At 37.3% G+C, this 23,392-nt stretch overlaps 1 long non-coding RNA gene across 1 annotated transcript; it reads right to left on the reverse strand.

The window, feature by feature from the left end:
* Positions 1-8,943: 8,943 nt before the first annotated feature.
* On the reverse strand, positions 8,944-23,150 carry LOC124286900. Its single transcript, XR_006901145.1, has 3 exons — positions 23,056-23,150; positions 19,105-19,111; positions 8,944-8,955 (listed from the first exon to the last, which is right to left on the reverse strand). It is a non-coding gene; the product is annotated as an uncharacterized LOC124286900 (long non-coding RNA).
* Between the last annotated feature and the right edge of the window lie 242 nt (positions 23,151-23,392).

The following is a 23,392-nucleotide window of genomic DNA, read 5'->3' on the forward strand; positions in this document are numbered from 1 at the left end:
TAGACCCAGCAATGCACTGGGATTTCAATAAATTCAAAATAATGACAATAAGTATTGAATATGCCCAAACTAAAAATAAATTGCAGTCCAAAAGGGAAAGAGATCTTATACAGAAATTATCCATATTGGATAATCAGTTACAGGATAGTGTTGATGAAAACCTACAAAGGGAATAAAAGGGTAATAAGACTGATTTAGAATTGATTTATGAACAAAGAGCTGAAGGGGCTTTCATAAGATCACGAGCTAACTGAAAAAGGGTGAGAAGAGTAATAAATATTTTTATAATTTAGAAAGACAGAGGCAAAGTAAACAAGTTGTCCGAGAATTAGTGAATGGTAACGGTGTCAGAATAGAAAATGAACAAGATATACTGTCAGCAAGATTTTTATTCTACTTTATATTCAAGTCAAAACACAAAGACTGTTGAAAACATTTTAGAGTATTTTGTTCAAGATGTACCTCAGATCCAAGTGGAAGATTAGCCCATGTTTATGAAAGACATTGATTTCGATGAGCTTTATAATGCTTTAGAACAAATGAAGCCGAATAAGACGCCAGGTTGTGATGGTTTAACCAGTGAATTTTATAAATATTCTTGGCAAGATTAAAAAAGTTTTCTTTAAAACATCACTGGGATATTCTTCTGAAATACATACATTAAGTGTTTCACAAAGACATGGTGTTATAACATTAATTGACAAACCCAATAAAGATTGTAAAATATTTAAGAAATTGGATGCCTATTACTTACGTAATATTGATTATAAAATGTTTGCTAAAGTTTTAGCAAATAGGATAAAGTGTGTTTTAGATTATATAATGCATGAAACTCAAACTGGTTTTATGAAAGGTAGAAGTATACATGAGATTGTTATTAGATATTGGAACATACGAAGATGAAGGACATATATTATTTTTAGACTTTGAGAAAGCGTTTGATTCTGTTAAATTTAAGTTTATTACCAATGCTCGGAAAAAATTCGGGTCAGTATAGTTGCTATATTCTCAACATAGTTGCTACACCACAAGTGCTCCGTCCGGCTTGGCCCGGGCTCTCAAAAGCAACTTTAACCTCACACATGTATCCAGAATTGTATTCATATCTATACAATGGTATTACATCAACCAAAATATCACTTTGTAATGTTACAATGTTACAAAAAGATAACTGGTCCGTTAAAGTGAAGCCCATTTCCCTCTCCATTCACGGGTTGTAGTCAAAAGGGCCAAAGGACAAAAGTTCCAAGTTGAAAAAGTCAAAAGGGCCAAAGAAAAGTCAAAAGGGCCATAGATTTAAGTCAAAAGGGCCACAGATCAAATTCAAATAAGAACCTACAAACTAATATAAGAGTCATTCTCAAAATTCGTGCAAATTTCAGTAGGCAAAAGTAGTAAAATTTTGTTTGCATGTTTTACCTTGAAATATTGTTGATTACATTTGTATTAAATTATGCAATTAGTGTTATGCATAAATTATTCCATTTATCATATTATACCCTTTATATCTGACATTTCATATGTTATCAAATATTCATTTCTCTGCACTCCTCCCTCGTAACAAATAGTGAACTGTGTCAAAATTTTAATGATAGTTTCTTAAAGAACTTCTCTGGTGGAGTCCGGACAACAAATATAAGAAAGCTGTTGGGTATTAGTAAATGATAAACATGTGTACTATTTATATTTATGTGGCAATTTTGTACAATGATAAACTTTGCAATTCATCAGTCCGTTTCTGACTCAAACGGACTGTAGTTCAAATGCTCATAATTCCCACATCTTCAAAGTTCACTACAGACATCATCACTCCACACATCAATGTAATATGCTCATTCTGAGTCAGGACACCAATCACAACTAATTAAAATGTTAACCGTTTTAGATTGTAATTATTAAATAAACAGTGTTATGGTTCACTATACTCATAAAATAAACACTTAACCACTCTGAGATGTTTTAAATAACTTGACACGGGCCGTCAAAATCAACTTAAACCTCACACATGTATCTTGAAGTGTGTTTAAATTCATATATAAGTGAGTTTAGTTTTACGCCGCACTCAGCAATATTCCTACTATATGGCGGCGGTCTGTGAATAATCGAATCTGGACCAGACAATCCAGTGATCAACAGCATGACCATCGATCTGGGCAATTGGGAACCGATGACGTGCGCCAACCAAGTCAGCGAGCCTGACCTCCCGATCCCGTTAGTCGCCTCTTACGACAAGCATGGGTTACCGAAGATCAATATTCTAAGCCTTCACGGGTTTGTATCTGTGGAACAACAGCCGCTGATAACTGCACGACTGCTGTTATTGCTTTGAAAAAATTACCATTGTAACATATGTTTGCGAAAACCCAACCAAAGTTCTCCACCCCCCACATCCCCACCCCAGGTATCTGTAATGAAAAGAGAACAAAATGGAGAACATATGTCACTTCATAGTAATTTAGTTGCTATATCAAATCAATAGTGTTCGGTCCGGCATGGCCTGGGCTCGCAAAAGCAAATTAAACCTCGCACATGTATAGCGACTGTGTTGAGAATATATAGGACTTCCTTTTCAGCAACATGTTTGCTTCACTACGCAGTGAGACTCTGAAATGAGGTATTTAAGTAGATATAATACTAATGTGTTGATTTAGACACACTTCAAGATACAAATGTTGCAAGGCAATGGGTACGTTTTAAACACCTGCCTGATAGAATTAAGAGGTTTGTATTTAAGTGGGCTGAAGTTAAAGAAGGATGAAATATTAAAACTTGGAATTTTAGAATAAGGCAAAAGTTTAATGCCCTTGGTATGTCGTATGTTTTAAATCCATCCCATAGCCCAAGTAAAAGTTTTCTTTGTACAAAGTAAAAAGTAAATGCATGGAAGAATAGATTTTAAATTAGAAATATTTGTTAAATAAGGAAGAAGGTTCAAGGGGTTCTAACAAGCCGAGAACATATAGACTTGTTAAACATGTTTTTTACCCTGAACCTTATGTTACTTTAAATATGCCCAGATGTTACTGTTCAGCTATGACCAAGTTTAGATGTGGTGTAGCCCCAATAACAATTGAAATTGGGCGGTGTGAAAATCTACATCTTAGTGATAGAATAAGGTTTTAGTTCTACAGTTTTTTTTCGTATTGTATAGGTTACCTTCTTGTGAAAATTGAAAATCAGAAATGACTGTTATATGGTCACATAATTGTCATTTTTGACAAATGAAACCTGAGTTTAATAGTGTTGTATAAGCAGAATAGGAACAGTTTTTTTGCTTTAAAAATCAGTGCTATCATATGTTTCACAATATTCCCTTTAATTGTAAATACAAGTGATTATGATATCTCTAAATCAGTTACCAGATGAACCTTCTCTAAATTTGGATTAGACTCCAAATTATTTTAGCCTAACATTTCCACAGCTTCACATCTTAGTTTTGAAATAGGCTGGCGCTTAACCTTTAATTCTTGGTATAGATTGGCAAAAAATTAGGCTTCTACGAAACAAAGTAACAGCAGCTGTGAGAACAGCCAAAATGAAACATATTTCTGATTTAGATGATAAGATCAATCAGGGGAGTAATTCTAAATTTTGGTGGGCTTTAGTGAACAAGTATATAAAATCCAAAAATGGAGATAAGAAATTTTCTTCGATTGTTCATAACGATAATTTGATCAATGAAAGCAATGATAAAGCAAATATATTTAATGAATATTTTGTTAACCATGCACAAGTTGATTATCCTAAGACTCCTACACTTGAATGTAAAGTAGAGACTTCTCATGCGTCTATTGTATTGACTACGCAAGAAGTAAGAGACATCCTATTATCAGTTGCCATTTCTAAGGCCAGTGGACCAGATCAAATAGGTGACATACTTATCAAAATAATTGTTCCATCCCTTTTTACTCCTCTTACTAATCTATTCAATTTATCATTAGAATATTGTAAATTTCCAACAATGTGGAAGGAAGCTACTGTCATTCCTATTCATTAAAAAGGTAGTTTTAATGAAGGTACAAACTACAGACCAGTAGCTCTTACCAGCTGCTTATCACAGGTAATTGAAAAATGTGTTATTAAACATGTCTTTAACTTTTTTTCTAGATAATAACATAATGATCAAATTGCAGTCAGGATTCATGCCATGGGATGGCACTGTATATCAACTGACATACTTGTATGATTTTATACTACGTGCATTAGACAATGGCAAAGAAGTCAGGGCAGTTTTCTGTGACATAAGCAAGGCATTTGACAATGTTTGGCATAAGGGAATCATAGTGAAAATAGAAGCTTATGGTATTAAGGCTAGGTTACTTTATTGGTTTTAGAAGTTATCTTGACAATAGATTACAGAGAGTAGCTATAGACAATTACAATTCAGGTGTAAAGAAAGTCACTGCTGGGGTGCCACAAGGATCTGTCATTGGGCCATTACTTCTTTTAGTTTGCATAAATAATAACACTGAGGGTATCATTACTAAAATTCGTCATTTTGCCGCTGATACTTCGGTAATATGTTATTGTTGATAATCATGTTTTTACAGCCGCTTCCTTAAATGATGACTTAAACGGGATCTCTCACTGGGCTGAAATATGACAGGTTAGCTTTAATCCTGGTAAGACTGAAGCTGTTTTATACACCCGCAGAGGTACCGGTAATCAATTTCCATTTCCTATGCTTAAAATGCAAGGTGTAGACATTACTGAAGTCAGCTATTATAAATGCAGAGGAGTAACCTTACAATCAGATTGTAAATGGAACTCCCATACTGGTGTATGAGTCAAAAAGGTTCGTCCATTGCGGCTATGTTGTGAATGGAGATGGAAAAAAAGATCCACTTTAACGGACCAGTTATCTTTACATGTGGCATTTTGTAACATTACTATATGACATTTAGGTTGATGTAATACCATTGTATAGAATACAATTCTAGATGCACGTGTGAGGTTTAAGTTGTTTTTGAGAGCCCGGGCCAACTCGGACCGATCAGGGACTAAACACTTTTGATTGAGGCTTGGAATGGATAGCTTCACTCTAACGGACCAGTTATCTTTACATGTCACATTTTGTAGCATTGCAAAGTAATATTTAGGTAGATATAATGCTAATATGTAGATTTAAACACAATTCAAGATACATGTGTGAGGTTTAAGTTATTTTGGACGGTCCGGGCAAAGTCGAACCGATCAGGGACTAAACACTTTTGTTTGAGGCTATCTTGGGAATGGATAGGGAAAAGGGCTTCACTCTAACGGACCAGTTATCTTTACATGTGGCTTTTTGTAACAGTACAAAGTGATATTTAGGTTGATGTTATACCATGTATACATACGAATACAATTTTGGATATGGATAAGCAAGATCTTCACGAGGGACAAGTCAGAGAAACAACATCTATGAAACAACACAGAACAACAAAATGCAACAACAGCAGTTTTACAGAGATTTATTCATTAAGAAACAATTCCTCACAAGAGAGAAATAGATCACTACAAAACTATATTCATGTAGCAGAAGGATTACCTAAATAAAACCGACAAAAAGTGCCAATACAGACACATTTTGGTTCCAATAACTGGCAATACAATTTGATTTTGTCCATGACCCAAAAATCATGGATTTTAAAATCTTTGATCGGTAATAATTCTGTTTGCATTGTAGATTTTCCAGCATGAATTCGGTGGTTTTTCTTGAGCATACACCGAGTCAGCAACACATTTGTGCTAGTGGGAATTTATGGAAAGTGGAACATATCATCCAAGACATTTGTAGCATAGTCAGCATCATTCACATCAATGGTATTTTCTTTCACAGTGAACAACAAATATTTGATAAGGCTTTGTTTCATCACCGCTTACGGGCGGTGGGGTACCCTAGTGGTTAAAGCGTTCGCTCGTCACGCCGAAGGCCCGGGTTCGATTCCCCACATGGGTACAATGTGTGAAGCCCATTTCTGGTGTCCCCCGCCGTGATATTGCTGGAATATTGCTCAAAGCGGCGTACAGAGATATAATGTACGCACAAAAAAAGGAATAAATAGAATTATATTCAGTGAAAGGCGTGATCACGCTTGTAATAGCAATAATTACTATTTGTGGTCACAGAAGTTGTTGTCACTGCTTGTCCTCCTAACAAGTCAAGATGCCGCACTTTCTTCTTGAACTAAATTGTTTTGCATATTTTCCAAAGAGAATTTCTTCATGCAATATTTATTGTGATAACATACGGTATCATTCAACAAACAAATGTAAATTAATTAAGGAATAATAATCAATTAGAAGTAAAAATTCCTCTACTTACTATGTACCCGTGATGGTCCGGGTAAAAATATTGATCTTCAGTAACCCATGCTTGTCGTAAGAGGCGATTAACGGGATCGGGTGATTATGCTCGCTGACATGGTTGACACAAGTCATCGGTTCCCAGTTGCGCAGATCGATGCTCATGTTGTTGATAACTGGATTGTCTGGTCCAGACTAGTGTTGGGAATTGGTTAGAATCTCATACTTGACTTGATGATTGGTTCATTACAACCGATCAGTTATCGAAAATAATTGGTTAGCCTCATTTATGACATTTTCCTGGTTATTTTTGTTAATGAAAAAAGAAAGAAAGAAAAAACATGTAGTTCTTTGGAGGTTTTTTTTAAAATTGCACAAAATGCATTTGTAAATTTCACATCTTTAAAGGATGACTAGTAAGTATGTCAGGAACATAAACTTCTTGAAGTCTTTAAGATAAATTCAATCGTGACAGGAACGAGCTTGTAGTGATTATGAAATGAATATTTAAGGACAGACAAAACCAGCCTTGTGAAAAATATTATTAATGCAAACAAATGTTCCAGAATCGTTTGTGTTCGATTATGAGAAAACATGATCGATTGCTTGGTCGTTTAATCACTTCGACCAATCTTAAATTATTTCAATTAATCGGACCACCACTACTCCAGACTCGATTATTTACAGACCGCCATATAGCTGGAATATTGCTGAGTGCGGCGTAAAACTCAACTTACTTACTCACTCTCTATTCACTATGATAGCATTCTGGAAAAAAGACACACATAAATACAAGTGTCGGCATTTGGGATCAAGATGAATGAGACACTCAGTATCTCTTGATATATTCTCTGCTGTATACTTAGCATAGTTCCATTTCCTAATAAGGAAGATTCAAGATCATTTATAAAAATAGAAAATAATAGTGGTGATAAGTTTTCACCTTGTCTGATACCTTTTCTTCATTGAAAGAAAGGCGACATTTCATATTCAGCAATAACAGATGGTTTTATGTTATGATACATATTTCTAACAAGCGGTAAGAATTTGTTACTGATACCATTGCTGTTACGACGTAAATTGTAATAAAAACGCAAATTGTAATACTTGCAGCAAATTGTAATAAACTTGACGTAAATTGTAATACGCAAATTATAATGAAAATTGACGTAAATTGTAATAATTTTAGTTGCGGTAAAATGTAATACATATTAACGTAAATTGTAATAACAGTTTTAATCACTCGTAAATACGCGTGTGTTTGTTTTTCGTTGCATTTCATACATCATATAAGCTTGTTAGGGCGATAACTCAAGAAAGAAATGATGGATTTTGTTCAAATATGGTACCAAGGTATATTGGCGAGATACACCGACACAAGTGAGATTGAGTGACCTTGAGATAATTTGCAAGGTCACAGCAAAAATCTGAGGGTTTTGCCAATATAAAGATTGTTAGCGCGATAACCCAACAAAGAATTGACAAATCTTAGCTAAAGGACGAAAATGATATTCGTCCTGATATATAATCAATATAAAATCTGTAACTGTCCTCTGTATCATGTCTTTTGGCAAATATCTGTTGAGGTTTGGATATGTATACATATAAAGTGGGGGGTGGGGTGGGGAAGGGTTTTCTAACGGGTATATCTACGAGGGACGTTCAAAAAGTAGTCAGCCTCACCTAGAATATGATACAAATGCAGCTGTTTTTATGTTTTATTTTTCTACATATTATCTGTCAGCCTCAAGCAAATCGGTTTTGCTATGTTGTAGCCTCACGATCCCCATTTTGTGAGACTTTGAATCTTGGCTTGGTACTCCCAAAAACGTAAAATCTGCAATAAAATGCATCACAAACTTCAGGAAACAAAATATGCTATGTTTGAGATTGGTAGAAGTCCGCTAGAATCAAACATAGATATTAAACTGCACACAAAAGCAATTTAAAACTACACTCGCTTTTTCAAATGACAGTTTCGGTAACGTTTACATAATTTTCAGGGTCAGGCAGAGGCTTATTGCGACATTCAGATATCGACATGTGTCGGGGGTAACAGCTATGTTTGTGACAAACGCAAATGGTTTCTATAATTTCACGTTGATTCTACCAGCTGTGAAATTATTCGCGACATGTCTTAAAAAAGCCGGGGCGGTGGGGTAGCCTAGTGGTTAAAGCGTTGGCTCGTCACGCCGAGGACCCGGGTTCGATTCCCCACATGGGCACAATGTGTTAAGCCCATTTCTGGTGTCCCCCCGCCGTGATATTGCTGGAATATTGCTAAAAGCGGCGTAAAACTCTACTCAGTCAGTCGGTCAGTCAGTCTTAAAAAAGCCAGTGATTATTTGTGTATGTTTCGAATATTAAAGTTAATTGTTTTTTCATTATGGAGTTATTTTCGATGTTGACGCAAGGACATATTTTACGAGCAATAGCTTTCAATAATTTAATGTTATTTCTATTACATTTTGAAGTTCTTCAAATCCAAAATAACAGGAAATTGTTTGTTTACGCTTTGAAATGTACGTTTATAATTCTTCATTTTCAAATTATTTTCAATGTTGATGCGATGACATATTTGAAGTTAATTTTATGTTTTGATCATTTGTGATTTATTATGATTTATATTTCGATCATACATTCATATATTGCGTTTTCATAGTTTAACTTGGTTCGTATTATTTTCTTCATCATATTACTACATATTATTGTATTTTTATGAGAGGGAATTTTATGTTACATTTGCTAAGGATATCATGAATCGCTGGCGCCTGGTTATTCCTTGCCACATAGCAGTCAATCTGTCTACTAATTTGTTGTATTTGATGGGTGTACTCCCATTTAGGAGAACTCCCAGTGGTGAGACTCCCAGTTATGAGACAGTGGAGAAGGTAATTAACAACGAAAACACACCATACTCCCCTGTCTGATGGAATGGATTCACCCTAGCTAATTACTGATTTGCTATGTAACTGAATCTTGTGGAGGTTACTTAATGAAACCTTATAAGATAAATTGATTAACATACTCATGTAAATGTCTTTAATAATTAAACACTTTGTGTAGGTAACTTCGTGATCAAAGAGAAATTAATTTACCTACTCAGATTTACTCCGTCTCCGAAACTACAAGCTATAGTTTAAGAAATAACTCTGAAATACAAGAAATTTCCAGTCGAACTGCCTCTCATGCCAAACCCTTTCTACCCGACACAATAAATTTATGGAATGCCCTGCCAAATTCCAAAGAGTCATGCAGTCTCAAAGAATTTTAAAACCTAATTACAAAAACCGAAAAAAGATTTATATTGATCTTAATTATGGCTCTTGTTTTTGTCAAATCGTTCACTGCCGCCTCAGGCTCGGATCTAGCGACCCAATCGCCGATAAGTATTACAGACATTTAATAGACAGTGCACGTTGCTCTTGTGGATATCAACTACCCGTTATAACCTGGATAATATTTTGAACGGAAACAAAGAATTTACTCCTTGTGTAAACCAGAATATATTTGAATCCGTCCATGATTTTATCATCAAGACACAGCGCATCAAATTTTCTCAGGGAAATGGTTAAATTAACTCAACAACTTTCTCGTGATTGATTTATCTTCCTAAAATAGCTTGTTAGACACACACAACTGTAAGTCTCTAATTATGACTACTTAGAGAATAGTTGCATTTGATGTAATCTGTATATATCTATATGTATTTAAAAATATATTTATGCACTAGTCAATATCGATGACGTCACATCCTCAATTTCGTTTTATATTTTATGTTGCATGGGAGCGGTGTTAACATGAGCAGTAATACTTCACCAATCCCAATTCATTTTCATAAATAATAATAAAATATGTTCAAACTAAAATTACTTTCAAACTTCATAATAGTCAATAAATATGTGTTATTCTTCTGAATCAATAAAATATTTATTGAACTATTTCTTCTGTGTAAATATAATCTTTGAAAATCTATTTCATAAGTCAACTCATCAATGGACTATGCCGCCTGTGGGTACTGGGCTGGGCTGATCCCACTTTCATTGTAGGGATGTGGAAACACCACCTATGTGCACTGAACCATTAATTAATGTGTCTCACAACTGGGAGTTCTCACAAATGGGAGGACACCATTTGATTGATGCATTTAAAATAAAATGTAGAAATGCTTTTGAATTGTATCATTTGCTTCAAGGAATCGATCATTTCTTTCTGTAAGGTATACAATGTAAGTTGACACCTTAATTGTTATGGGTAGACTAAAGAAATCATTTATTTAGTTTCACCGCTCAAATTACAACAAATAAATCAACGGGTGACATTAACCTCAAAGAATGATAATAACAATGCTTATAACCTACGAGGGCAAACATATCGGGGATAATTTGTTTTCATGCGATATGCACCGGGTAAAATATCACTTTGTCATGGTGACATGACATCATGAACAATGTTATGACGTCACGTTGCTTCTAAGAAGCCGCCTTCTAAATACAACGATGACGGGGAGCCTGCCTTTGTTGGAAAATAGATTGTCGCGTAATTTCCTCAATTAAAGACTTCGGTAATAAATAGAAAATTATATTCGTGACCATATCATGCTATGTTAAATATCGGCATATCCCTTCTCTGGCTCCGAAAATACCAAGATTTAGGCAGTTGTGTTGTAAACTCATATTTATCTTCTATAAAGTCGGCTATATTCAAACCATGAGAAATGTCGTCCAATAATGTCTGATAAAAATTAACAACGTCCCAATAATGTTCATAGATTTTAGAATTTATAACAAAAATGCACAACCTCACTACTTTTATAGATAAATGACAAAGGATTATTCAACCATATTAATTTGTTTTCAGGCTTGAAGGACGAAGCTCATTAAAAATCTATTGCCAGCTGCTTTTTAGAGACTGATAAAAGGTTCGAAAATGTGGGTCATAAATACATGAAAGTTTTTATTGTTGTATGTTGGACATACCCGTTAGGCCTCATGCCTCTACATGTATTTGAGATATAACCGTTAGAACCACCACCACCCTCTCTATGTCTTAAAGTATGCTAGATATAACCGTTAGAACCACCACCACCCCTCTATGTCTTAAAGTATGCTAGATATGACCATTAGAACCACCACCACCACCTCTATGTCTTAAAGTTTGCTAGATATAACCGTTAGAACCACCACCACCACCTCTATGTCTTAAAGTTTGCTAGATATAACCGTTAGAACACACCACCACCCCTCTATGTCTTCAAGTATGCTAGATATAACCGTTAGAACACACCTCACCACTTTTCTGCCCATTTACTCAACTGGGCTAAATCATAGTTGAGAGTTGCTTCTATGGATTTTACATATTTTCCCGCAACACCAATTGATGTGTCATCGGCCAACATTATTGTGATATTTTGTAAATTTCCAGGTAAATCATTGATATATCTATACAAGGAACACAAATTAACCAAGGACAGACCCTTGAGGCACCCCTGCAGTGACATTTAGTACTTTTGATAATGTTCCATTAACAGAGACACACTCTCGTCTATCAGATAGACAGTTAGTTAACCAACTAAGTACGTTTCCACGAATACCATTATTTTCTAATTTGTGCAATAAACCTTTATGCCATGCCCTGTAAAGCTTCTGAAATATCACAAAATAGCATACAGTAAAGGTGGTGATTATCTAGGACTGAGCATATATTATGACAAATGTCTATGTTGAGATGTACAACAAAAACATGACTAGCAGTAAAACCTGACTGGACTTTACTTAAAATGTTATGTTCAAGGAAATGGTCGTGCACATGCTTTACCATTATTCTTTCAAGGACTTTCCCAAGGAAAGGTAATAAACTAATAGGTCTGTAATTAGTTGGGAGGGGTGTATCTATATCTTTAAAAATAGGAGTCACATTACCCGTTTTCCACATTGTAGGAAATACAGTCACTCAGTGATATATAAGACAACAAACAAAGAGGCTCAACTATAGATGTACAAATTCGTTTTAACACTCTCGTGTTAATGCCATCAGGACCACTAGATTTGTTTGCTGGTAAGGTCTTAATCATATCAGATACCTCCTTTTCGGTTACAATGACATTTGTTATACTGTTAACACAGCGACGGCTAACAGGTGGCAAAGTCTTGCCGCCATCATTAACATCTGAAACAGAACAAAATATTAAATTAATGTTTGAGCTTTATCCAAATCTGTAAAAACTGAAGGTATCCCAGAATCACCAGTGACAAGAAGGGGGATGGGTCCCGATGAAGTAGTAACCACCTGACTGAGTAGACTGGTGATAAATAGTTATCAAAAGTAGATAAAAAGTTTCCCTTGGCTATTCTTTTCTGATTATTTACTTTATTCCTTTGCTTTTTGCATATAAATAGCTCAGAAGTATTCAGAGATCGAAATGCTTTTTTCTTTAGACGTTCTCTTTTCTTTTAAGTATGTTACGAGGGGCGTTGAAAAAGTAGTCAAACTAACTATATTCTCGATGTCCAATGTTTGCTAAAAAGATCCCATTTTATTTTGAAGGAATCATTATCAAAGTCATATCCAACATTTCATGTGGGTAATGTGGTTAACGAGATATTAGTCATCACAACATTGGGGTATAATGTTTCTTGCAAATTTGCAGAAAATGGAAAACGATCTCCCATTTGGTATCTAGTAATAGTAATAGTCCGCTTATATGGCGCTCACATCCAGGCACATTGCCTGCTCACGGCGCTACGTACATTACTATCCCCGATCATAGGACACTATCGTACTTTCCGATACTTTTCCAACTTCCTGGGGAACATACAGCCATGCTGCCTGTTAGGCGCAATGAACTAAACACTCACATTGCCAGCACATCCTCACGGGTACCCATTTTACAGCTGGGTGAACTGAGACAATATGGATCTAAGTATCTTGTCCAAGGATACTACGCAAACGTGCCCATCTCGGGACCCGAACCTCGGTGCCTCCTCGAAACCGGGCCTTCAGCGTGATAGGCAGACGCCTTACAACTGCTCTATTGCGCTATCTCCTGGATAATGGCATGCCCTCAGATAATATCATATAAAATATGTTCAGCATAGTATTGGATGACTTCCCGTCATCATCAACATTCAAAGATTTGGATTGCTTGATTTATATTTAGACGGGGACTGTTTTTTTAAGGACACCCTCATTTAAATTTTTCAAAAACATTGTGTCCAGATATACAATATATTGAGAGCTGACACTTTTGTGACCACTCAGTATTTAGTTTGAACCTTGACACCATGTATGAATAAGTGAAAACTTTAGGATGAGTTATATCCTTATGATGACGTCAACTGAAAGGGGGTGGACTATTACGTAGTGTCTCCAAAACAAGCTCTTTCAGTGAACATGAAGGGGGAGTCATTTGAACAAGCGATTACAGTATCAAATTGCTTTTTTGTGCAGTTTAATATGTACGTTTGACTTTTACCAACATACAAAATGTTTCTAGCATATTTTGTTTCAATTGGTGTAGGGGCATTCCCGCCTATAGACCTTCCCATAAAATAGGAATAAAGTCCAATAATTCTTTCCTGAGTTCGCGGCTACCAAGTTCAGCATGTGCAGAACTGTTACACCTTCGCTGTGACCTTTAAAATGACCTCAAGGTCACTAAATTGAAGTGATGTCGGTAAATCTCGTCAATAAACCTTGGTACCAAATTTGAACAAAATCCATCATTTCTTTCTGGAGTTCATTCAGTAAACAGAAGGGGGAGTCATTTGAAAAAGCGAGTGTAGTTTCAAATTGCTTTTTTGTGCAGTTTAATATCTAAGTTTGATTCTAGCGGACTTCTACCAATCTCAAACATAGCATATTTTGTTTCCTGAAGTTTATGATGCATTTTATTGCAGATTTTACGTTTTTGGGAGTACCAAGCCAGGATACAAAGTCTCACAAAATGGGGATCGTGAGGCTGCAACATAGCAAAACCGATTTGCTTGAGGCTGACAGATAATATGTAGAAAAATATAACATAAAACAGCTGCATTTGTATCATATTCTAGGTGAGGCTGACTACTTTTTGAACGTCCCTCGTAGATATACCCGTTAGAAAACCCTCCCCCACCCCACCCCCACTTTATATGTATATATGTTATCGCGCTAACAATCTTTATATTGGCAAAACCCTCAGATTTTTGCTGTGACCCTGCAAATTATCTCAAGGTCACTCAATCTCACTTGTGTCGGTGAATCTCGCCAATATACCTTGGTACCATATTTGAACAAAATCCATCATTTCTTTCTTAAGTTATCGTCCTAAAAAGCTTATATGATGTATGAAATGCAACGAAAAACAAACACACGAGTGATTAAAACTGTTATTACAATTTACGTAAATATGTATTACATTTTACCGCAACTAAAATTATTACAATTTACGTTAATTTTTATTACAATTTGCGCATTACAATTTCTAAACATTTCTAAAACTATATTTATAATAAACATATTATCGGCAGTCAAAACCCCTTTTCTAAATCATGCCTGTGCAGGTGTGAGGATATTATTGATTTCTGCAAATAATGTTAGTCTTCCATTCAGAATACTTAAAGCAACTTAGGAGCGTTACCGGCCGGTCTATACGAATTTGGACTATTTCTATCGCCTTTTTTCTTAGTTTTATCCCTGTCAGCATCAGATTAAACAGCGATGTCAGAATAGGAGTAAGAATATTCTCTGCATCATTGAAATAAGATCTATACCTGAAGCCTTATTTCATTTCAAACATTTAATTGCAAGTTTTACTTCGTCCTCAGTTATATCTTTATTTAGAACTTCATTATCATACATATTTTCTTCAACTGTATCATCAGTTGTGATGTCATCATTGTCTTATGTCATTTAGTTTTTTGAAGAAGTCAAGAAAAATTCGGGTATAGATTGTTCTTTTTCAGGTTCTTTGTCACTTAGCAGCTTCCAGTATCCTTTTGGGGAGTGTGTTCTATCATTCCTATCCTATGGTCTATCTTCTTTTTCTTTTTAAAAGCTGAAACGTTCGAACGAACGAACTTACATCAAACGTATCCCGTGCAGCATTCACTAGCACATGCGAAATGCCACTGGCAATCTCATATATTCTTATAGCGTGGCACAGATTACACATTCACTTATAGGGAAACTTTTCCTTCTCTTAAAAACACACGCAGTTCCCTCGGATAGCACCATATATGTGTGGATTTTAGCAAAGGACGAAAGGATCTCCCCTGGAATATTCCCCTTACTGATTGGAATAGATTCCAATGTCTGCACCTGCCCTTGTATCAGTGAAAATAGGTTTTTTGGCATGCTTCGATCTGAACCACACTCATTCTTGTCCGATTGCATACAAGAGTGAGTGAGTGAGTTTAGTTTCACGCCGCACTCAGCAATATTTCAGCTATATGGCGGCGGTCTGTAAACAATCGAGTCTGGACCACACAATCCAGTGATCAACAGCATGAGCATCAATCTGCGCAATTGGGAACCGATGACATGTGTCAACCAAGCCACCCGATCCCGTTAGTCGCCTCTTAGGACAAGCATGGGTTACTGAAAGTTCATTCTAACCCGATCCTTCAATGGTCAACTCATGCATTTAAGACTTGAGTAAATCAAGTACAGTCGCTCTTGCAATAAAGAGACTTCAGAATGAGGGACAAAGTCGTATGCTCGTTTTTTGTAGTCAATCCAGAACATGGAGAGGTTGCGTTGATATGTTTTAGCCTCTTCAAAAATAATTTTTTGTACAAGAGGTTGATCCTTGAACCTACAACATCCCTTCCTTGCTCCCTTCCCTCCCTAATTGTCATAAGAGCAGTAAGATGGCACGAGGTTTGTCAAACACCCTGTGAATATTTTATGCTGAGTATTCAAACATGTGATGGGGCGGACGTTTTTGGGATCAGTCAAGTCTCTTTTCGGGGGAAGAAGTATTGTGCGACCTTTGCAGAACCATGGAGGAACATCGCCTGTGTCCACGGGAGAATTGAAACAGTAAAGTAATGCCGTTTGGGCTCAGGGGAAGAGTTTCCAATACCGGTTTCGAATGCCATCAGGCCCTGGAGCTGTATTAGATTTGGACTTTTTGATAACACTTACCAAGTCATTTTACAATATACAACTGCAGTATCGAATAACAGTCCCTGTTATCGATTGCGTTTAGATTGGGCCTACCGTTTCTTACCTCGACAAGCTGTCGTAGCTCATTGTTAGTGAAGTTGTCATCCCCTTGAATTCGAATGAACAGGTTGTCTGACAAAACATCCACTTGCACGGTTTGAGATCGATTGGATCATTGGATGAAGAGATATTTACAAAAAAACGGATCCACATGCATTCCATGCCAAACTATAGTCAACGGTTATAATCACTAGATACTAGCGGTATCCGTGTTTCGCCTAACGGTCCAACAAATAATGGGAAGATCAACTTCAGATTAAATTGTCGTATCAGAAGCCTTTCAATGCAAATGCTAGATACTAATGGTATGCGGTTGAACGTGACTCTGTCTGGAGTTCTTTTTCCTATTTGTTGCAATCCCTGTCCGATATTTTTAGCTATTAAAGAATCATTTCCCCAAAGTTTAAACTTGAAGAGATACGTTTACAGTTATCCCTTATGTTAGCGCACATAAACAGCATCAACGTGTCACGAATATCGATATAAGCTGTGACAGCTTGTTCACCAATTCATATTAATTCACTGCATAAAAATATATGTTCAAATCAAATATTGTAAAACGAGCCAGCGTACAGCCTCGACACACACACATACTGTCACACTCAAAGGTACGTATCTAGTTTACATATGAATTGTGCAAGGTTCTTCGTTACTTCATATTCCTGGTACATTTAATTATTAAGGAACTGTGTGCATTTATTTGAGATGTTAAATCACAAAGAGTCCGTCGCGAAAAACACAAAGACTCCACTCTCACCGTAACCAAGTTGCCCATAAGTGTATGGGTTTTTTTCTTTTTAACAGCTGAAACGTTCGAACGAACACGCTTTTCACCAAACGTATCCCGTGCATCATTCACTAGCACGTGCGAGATGTCACTGTCAATCTCATATATTCTTATAGCGAGGCACAGATTACACATTCACTTATAGGGAAACTTTTCCTTCTCTTAAAAACACACGCAGCTCTCTCGGATAGCACCTTGCATGTGTGGATTTTAGGTTTCCAAATTCATAGAATACTGTAGATAGATAGAAAGATACCATCTTACTTTATCCATCATGGCGATTTATGCACTTCCAAAACAAAAAAGAGGATTAAAACAATAAGTTAAAATAGAGCCTCTGAATTTACGTTGGAATTGACTATGGTAGTATGTGCGCGGCGTTTGTCGGGGCTTGGATTGTTTGTACGTTAAAACATACTGATATGGATCATAATGTAACTTTACAGTAATCAGATTATTGTAGAAATGGCTCGAGATATACCCTCGCACCCCACCCATCATCACCCACCATGAACATTAACAGCTGGGAGTGAACCCACACGTTTAGCATTTGTTTGTCACAGGGGCGGATCCAGAGGGGGATCTCCCCGAAACAAATTTCCCCGAGAAGCATCCCCACCTTTGGACTTCATGATTTATGTGCACTCCTCTTCTCCAAAATTCTACATCCGTACCTGTGTCATCTGAAATACTTATGTCGGTATTTCATATCAAATATATACAGTGGACCCCCTCTAAACCGACATCCCTCTAATCCGACATTCCCTATAAACCGACATCTATATTTAGTCGCGAATTTGTCCCTGTGTAATATCAGATAGGAAGCTCCCTCTAATTCAACATCCCTCTATTCCGAATTCCGACACTAAAATCCGGTCCCAAAACATGTTTTAGTTGAGTGGAACAAGTTAGATAATGATATAAGGAACATAGATTCCGTTGCCATGTTCAAGAAACACTTTGATCGAACTGTCTCATCCAATGAACATCATGTCTTCAGAAACATTGGAACTAGATTTAACCAAATAATTAATTGTAAGTTAAGACTTGGCTGTAGTGACTTAAATGCACCTAAATTTGACCGTTTTCTTCAAAATACGTCTACTTGCTCTTGTGGCCATCATTATGAAGATGTCATTCATTTTCTATTCATCTGTCCAAATTTTACTACAATTCGATCAAAGTGTTTCTATTGCATAAATGGTTTTAATATTCAATCTGTATTATGTGGAAGTTACTCATATTCTGACGAAATCAATGAAAATATTGTAAAATCTGTACATGACTATTTTACCTTAACAAAACGATTTGTACCTAATTGATTAATTATACTATTGTCTTTTTCATTTAGTCTTTTACTCTTCAAATGGTGTGTTCTCTTGTCTGTAATGATGAATGTATGTAAAAGGTTTCCCATCGCATTGTATTCGGAGAGGTATTTATATAGGCTTATAGCCTGTTTACCAATTCGTTCATTTCATAATGAATAAATATTGTTCAAACTATGTTTTAGTGCAAATTGACTCTCTCTAAACCGACATTGTAATTTTAAAAGAGATGGCATCAGCCAACACATGGTGTGTATTTAACACACACGCTTAGGCGAGAGGTGGCCTGCCAAGGCATAATAGGATTAAGTGTTAATTCCTTGCTAATTACTTGTTCAATGGATTCATTGATTGGTAAAATTACATGTTAAGTGCTTGTTCTGATTCAATGACATTAGCATTGACATTGAGATTATCTCAGTTTAGCATGATTATTGCTAGTCGGAAAATGAAGAAAGTCTCCGGGCTCCTTTTTATTATAGATTTTTTGTTCACTATGAGCCTTTTTTTCAGTAAAATATGTTCATTTCAGACCAGTTGTTAGTCTAGAGTATTGCCAGTCAGTGTAACTAAGACATATTACATTATAGGTGAGGTGAAATTGGGTTTAACTTCGCGCTGGAGAATATTTCGCTTATATGACGACGTGCATGCGTGTGTATGTGTATGTGCGGCTGCTTGTACTAGCCCAGACTTAAGCTGGTTTTATAGTGCTAGCCCACTGAGATACCATGCCGCAGTGAAGCACGAATACCCCACTCAGACACATTATACTGACTCCTTGTTGTACCCATTAATGCCGAGCGCCAGGCAGGGACCAACAAGTATATTACATTATAATAAGAAGTCATGGTCAGTTACTGCAATAAAAGTCCCAATGGCCACCCCATCTCCTAAGAGAGCAAGGACTGAGTTTACTCTAGATAAATTCCTGAAATTAGCTTCCGGTTTGAAAAATAGCACCCCAAAGTGTATGCTTTACAGTGACTTTGGAAGAGAGCCGTTGAATATCAAAATCTATAAGCGATTTATATTACATTGACATAAATTAGCCTCTGAGAACACGTATTTGAAGCCATCCCAGATTATATATTACTGTGTTAACCACATCTGTCACAATACATATAAAACCTCATGGTTACCTATTGTGAAACATATCCTTGATAACTGCGGTCTATCCTACATGTTTCTAAATCCGTCTGTATGCTCGACGCCTTGGCTTGTCTCAATGGTTGAAAACGCCTACAGATCCCAGTTTTTCCAAAATCGGAAGTCTAATGTTGATTCAAGTTCCAAGCTTGATTATTACAAATATTTCAAAACCCAACCAATCTTAGAAAAATATCTTCTTCTTCCAAAAAGCATATATTACCCAATTTTGAGGTTCAGAATAACTAACCAGACAGGCCGATGGTTGAGCATTCCACGTGAAAACCGACAATGTCCACTTTGTCTTTCAAACGCTGTTGAAAAAATATGTCCATCTTTAAGAAACTCTCATCTACTACCAGTATAATAAACTTTATTGTCCCGGAGACATTGAGCGCGATGTTGACGACGTAGCAGGGTCCCGACGTCGGGTCTCTTGGCTCCCCGACCAATCTCTTTCAACCTGTTTCGTACAGTTTGGCTGGATATCCTCCGAAGTCCAGGCACCCTGGCTGCTGTGCTCTCACTCTTGGCAGTACGATCATGCAATTGTAGTACCCGGATGTACCGATCTGGGGCTGCCGTGGTGACTCGAGGTCTGCCTCTACGGGGACGGTCATTTGTTATACCTGCTTGGTTGTAACGAGCTGCAAGCCGTGATATCGTGCTCAGACTAATATTCAGACGACTGGCAACAGAAGATTGGTAATCTCCAGCGTGCATTCTTTCAATGGCGATGTTCTGTGTCGCAGAGTCAAGACGTGGCGTAGTGATTTGGGTTACGCAACAAAGAGAAAATGACCAGTCTTTCCATATGCGAGTGAAGCGAGGAAAGGTTGGCAACGTGCTTCCCTCGCTTCGGTTCGAAAAATATTTTTAATATCAAAATAAACTATCGCCATCATCAAAGGTAGATACCCATTTCCTCACAGAGTTGTGCTCTCAGATTTCCAACCTCATATTTAATCATTACTCACGTACAATATATTTAATTCAACATTTTAAGCGCCACTCGTGGCATGTCAAATCGTTCTTCGCCTCCATTACCCCTGCCAGCTTCAGGTTCAGACTGGTCATTATCTCTTTGTTGCGCAACCCTATTTGCGCTACAATTTGCCTGTGGTGTAATTACCTTCTTGTTCTAAACAACATCGGATCCGTGAAGATCTGGGTTAGAGAAGACAAAATCTCATTAAGAAACATTTACATGGAAGGTCAATAATACTACTCAGTCGCACCCGTGAAGATCCGGGTTAGAATTGATCTTCAGTAACTCATGCTTGTCGTAAGAGGCGACTGACGGGATTGGATAGTCAGGCTCGCTGACTTGGTTGACACGTCATCATATCCCAATTGCGGAGATCGATGCTCATGCAGTTGATTACTGGATTGTCTGGTCCAAACTCGATTATTTACAGACCGCCACCATATAGCTGGAATATTGCTAAATGCGGCGTAAAACTAAACTCACTCACTCACTCTAAAACAACATCCACATGCCATAGTGGTAAATGAATATGTGATAATAAACGCTTGTTCTTACTTGATGGATCATTACCACATTCACTTTAAAGATAAGATTTACGTATAATTTCAGATGAATCGTCGATATCGTCCGATTCGTCTTTTCCTAATACTGTGTGGGATATCCGTGATCATTTGCATCTTCTACCTTTGTGCATTTACATCACATACCGGGAGGTACAGGTTTCCTCTTTTCGATGATACAGAAGTGCGTCAATTGTCAGCTGTAAAGGAACATACGACGGTGAATCCCAGATCTCCTGAATGGGTAAAACACTCAGGATTAGACAAGGGAAAGAGTAACAACATGCCCAATATACATCTGAATCCTAAAAGTGATCAGACACACCTATCGCCCGACGCCAAATCCCATCCACTCTCACAGCACACTTCATCTCGGCTTTTCTTTAAAGAAGCCATCACAGAGTACTGGACTCCAACTGGTACGGTCAATATGGATCTCCCTTTCACAAACAAGTCCTTGACACATTACACTGGAAATGGAACTAAGCTTATTGTATTTGAGCAATGTCCAAAATTTATGGAATGGACACTAATAGGTTATATGGAACTGTGTAGATACAGCAACTGTTTGTTGTCGCCGAATTGCTCATTGAGGACATATGCAGACGCTGTGCTCTTTAATGAACGATTAATGTCCCCCATACCTCCACCCCGAACACCAGGGCAAGTGTGGGTGCTTTTTTGCCTGGGAAAGTCCGACTCACCGTAGACAAGCAATGTACACACCAGAATGGAGAAGAGAATTAAATTGGACAATGACATACAGAACGAACTCCGACCTCTTCGCGCCCGTGGGGATGTTTGTACCAGTTCTGAAACCGCTTTCCTATCATCATCTTCTAAATATCGTGCAGCACAAGACGAAGACGGTTGCATGGTTTGTGAACAATTGTCAAACAGCTTCTAGACGAATGGCATATGTCAAAGGCTTCAGAAAGTAATTGACGTTGATATTTTTGGACATTGTGGATCATTTACATGCCCAAAATCAAATCCAGAATGCCGAAACATGCTAAACCATACATACATGTTTTATTTGTCATTTGAGAACTCCTTGTGTAAAGACTACATTACGGAAAAGCTGTACAAGATTTTCAACGTACCCTGTGTCCCTGTAGTCCGAGGAGGTGCTGACTACAAACACCTTGTACCGAATGGGACGTATATCGACACAGCTGATTTTGCCAGCCCGGAGGCGCTTGGATGGCATCTAAAGGGGCTCATATCCAACACGTCAGCTTACATGGACATCCTCATGCACAAGGAACAGTACCGGGCCCTCAGCTCACGTCCAGGAAAAGTCATGGCGTTGTGTGAACTTTGTTATCGACTTAATAACCCGGGAACACGGTGGAGCACATCGGAAGGTATAGAGGAACGGAATGAAGAATGCCATGTTCCTGCAGACCTTGGGTAGATGATGTAAAAATGAAAGTTAGAAAACGGAAAGTAATGGTATGTATGTATTTGTCAGGTCTTAAAATATTGTCCTCGGATTTACTGTTTTTATTGATAATTTTTGGACACTATAAAGGAGAGGATTTGATGAGGGAGATGTTGGTCTATGCATAACTTAGTAAAGTAGTAAAGCTGTCAGACGTATTCTTGTAGAAGACAATTATACTTTGTTTATCACTTACATGTTGTGGAAATATACAGACAACACGCCCTACGTTAGGCCAAACGTGCCACTGGTACAGTGTTCGTGTTAACGCAAAAACCTGCGTGTTTCACACAAATAAATCTAACACGTCACAAGTTAATTCTGGACTCACTAAAGTCCAGAAAGTCTCCGCACTGTGGGCACTTTCTGACAAGGGATTTGAGCAAATTAAACATACAGTTGTTGTCACGGTAGTAGACACCAGTGACTCTCCCTTGGCAGATGTGGAGATCGGTCCTGCCCGTCATTGTGATCCCACCCCACACCAAAACAGAACCCCTTCCATATGATCATGTGGAATCATGGCTGGTGGCGTTCACCTGGTCAACCTTGATTCATCGCTGGACATCGCATGGGACCACCGGGCATTGTTCCACAGCGGGTGACGATGACAAGTCTCTCCGGGCCTGCCTGTGACGGTTT

The sequence above is a fragment of the Haliotis rubra genome, unplaced genomic scaffold, assembly GCF_003918875.1.
Source record: "Haliotis rubra isolate DU_JTF1 unplaced genomic scaffold, ASM391887v1 Scf395, whole genome shotgun sequence".
NCBI lineage: Eukaryota > Metazoa > Mollusca > Gastropoda > Lepetellida > Haliotidae > Haliotis > Haliotis rubra.